Consider the following 2,807-nt stretch of genomic DNA (forward strand, 5'->3'; position numbering starts at 1 on the left):
TGCGGCGGCTACGGAGCGAAGGCAGACCGGAAGCCTCCGAGAGCCGGTGCGGAAGGACGGTGAGGAAGGGGCGCGCCGCGCTCGCCGAGTGACACAGCAACCCTGCCCCGCACGCCGGAATTCATCATCGGCCGCGGCCCGCCATGACGCACAGGGCGTGCGTCCCGAGACAGCCGCCACGGACGCTCGAGATCGCCGGCGGGAGGACGGCGGACGACGCCCGAGCCCACTCCCCCACCCCGCTCCCGGGTCCTTCGGTGACTCGATCGATCCTTCCTGATTCCCCGGGTGGACAGCCGCAAATCTGGGCGTGATCCGGGTGGAACTACAAGTCCCACAATGCCGTGCGCCCGGGCGCGCCGGCCGGCGCGCTGAAGCCGGATCTTCTGCGTGCTGGCCGCTGCGCCACCGGAAGGTTCGTGGAGGGCTGCTGACTCCTTCCTTTTCTTAGGACTTGCCTGCCCGGTTTTCTCCGCCTTCATCGGTTCTGGTTCCTTTTTATTTATTGCTACGAGCTGGTGGCTGACGCCTGTAATTTTAACTACTCTTGCGGTTGAGATCATAGAATCCCAGTTCAGAAGTTAGCCAGGGCAGGAAAGTCCCTGTGAGACTCACAGCTCCAGGTACCCACCAGCAAATCAGAAGGCACTGTGACTCCAAGTGGCAGGGGAGCAGCCTTGAGCAAAAGAGCTCAAAGGCAGCGCCCAGGCCCCGAGTTCACACCCCGAGACCAAACAGGTAGAAATAGGATTCTCTTTCTAGAAACTAGATCTACTTAGTATTCCTTCATTCAGCCATATCTGACATCTTTCCATTCTTAGAGTGCATCCTGAAGGCCTTTGGCTTCTTAATGTTTTACTAGATGCATCTCCCTTTGGTACCTCACTGTTTCAGCCTTGTTGAGTTTCTGACCATTCCCTAGGCATATCATGCTATTTAGGTTTCCTTTTCTTCTTCCTTCTTCTTTCTCTCTTCCCCTCCCCTCCTCTCCATACAATTCTTCAGCAAGAAGGTGAAATGGCTAACCTGTGCTTCATAGGTAACATATGCTTGTTTAAAGAACAAACAGGCTGGGAATGTGGCTCAGTGGTAGAGTACCTAGCATGCATGAAGCCCTGGTTTCAATTCCTCAGTACCATACAAACAGAAAAAGCCAGAATTGGCGCTGTGGCTCAAGGTGGTAGAGTGCCAAACTTGAGTGAAAGAGCTCTGGGACAGTGCTCAGGCCCTGGGTTCAAGCCCCATGCCTGGCAAAAATAAAAATAAAGAACAAACAACAAATAATGTTACACTCCTTATCTGTCATATTCCATCAGTTTGTCATCTTTTTTTTATTTAATTTTATTTGTGAACATACTGTACAGAGGGGTTACAATTGCATGGGCAGGATAATGTGTACATTTCTTACCAAGCATTGCATCCTCCTCCTTTGTTTATCCTTCACATCCCTTCCCAGCCTCCCCCCTCCCCCCCAATAGTTTGTCATCTTGATCCTTCAGTTCCTCTGTGAGACCAGTACAATTTTATCTCCTATATACTGTTTACTGGATTCAAAAAGGTTCACATGCATATCTTTCCTGCAAAACAATTTCATCTTTACCACCTACTTACTGCTTTATAACAGGCCCTCCATGAATGTTTTCCTACTTCATATTTTCACTTACAAAGCACTTTCAACATAGTCGCTCAGTTGTCACTTATAGCCCTCAAAGGTAAGTCGTATTCTCATTTCACAAATAATTTGCCTTAAGTTTTTAATTCAAAAGTCATTAGGCTAAAATGACTCCTACTTTAAAGCCTAATTCATCAGAAAATGGAAACTTAAGTTTAACCATTCAGAATCTGACAAACTATTCTCTGTACTTTCTACTTTAACCAATCAAATATATTTTATCAAACTTTTCCCCTTCACTCCCTAGATACAGAGCACAAATTACTGAAACTCCTAAAACAGCCAAGGCAGAAAAGTCTGTGAGACTAACCTCCAATTGACCAACAGTAAGCCAGCAGTGGTGTTGTGTCTCAGTGGTAGAGCATTATTCTTGAGCAAAAAAGTTCAGACAGTGCCCAGGCCCTAAGTTCAAGCCCCAGGAATGGCACACAAAAAAAAAATCCAAATAAGCTCCTGATTTTAAGCTTCAGTAGCAGTGCACACGAGGGCACACACACTCACAAATATATGAGGATAAAGTTGAGGACAATTTGGTCTAGAACTTGTAATTTCAGATTTTTAGGCAAACTAAAACAAGACATTTGGTATGTGTTAAAGTGACAAGCTGAAAGGAAGATACTCTAACCTTCCTTTGCTTTGCCCCCTGTTTACCAGAAGGGTCTGCCAATAGAAAGACAGTTGCCTCCATCTTACTAAAATGGAGCTAGCCAGTGAAGAGTAAATAGCAAGTCTGAAGTCTGTCTGGACAGGCTGATTCAGCCAATACCTTCAGATAGTGCCTGGGTCTCTTGTGTAGGGTTGGAGCCTATCATAGGCACCAATTAGCAAAGCTAAATGGGTTGGTTTCACATGGACCAATGCAAGTTTTTCATGGCACTTAAGGTTTATTTTATCTGGGCACTGGTGGCGCATGCCTGTAATCCTACTCAGGAAGCTGAGATCTGATGATTGCAGTTCAGAGCCAGCCCATGCAGGAAAGTCCATAAGACTCTTTTTTTTTATTTTTTTAAATTTTATTTTATTTGTGAAGATACTGTACAGGGGGGTTACAATTACATGGGCAGGATAATGCGTACATTTCTTACCAAGCATTGCAGCCTCCTCCTTTTGTTTACCCTTCACATCCCTTCCCAGC

This window comes from Dipodomys ordii, unplaced genomic scaffold (genome assembly GCF_000151885.1).
Source record: "Dipodomys ordii isolate 6190 unplaced genomic scaffold, Dord_2.0 Scaffold53, whole genome shotgun sequence".
In the NCBI taxonomy this organism is placed as follows: Eukaryota; Metazoa; Chordata; class Mammalia; order Rodentia; family Heteromyidae; genus Dipodomys; species Dipodomys ordii.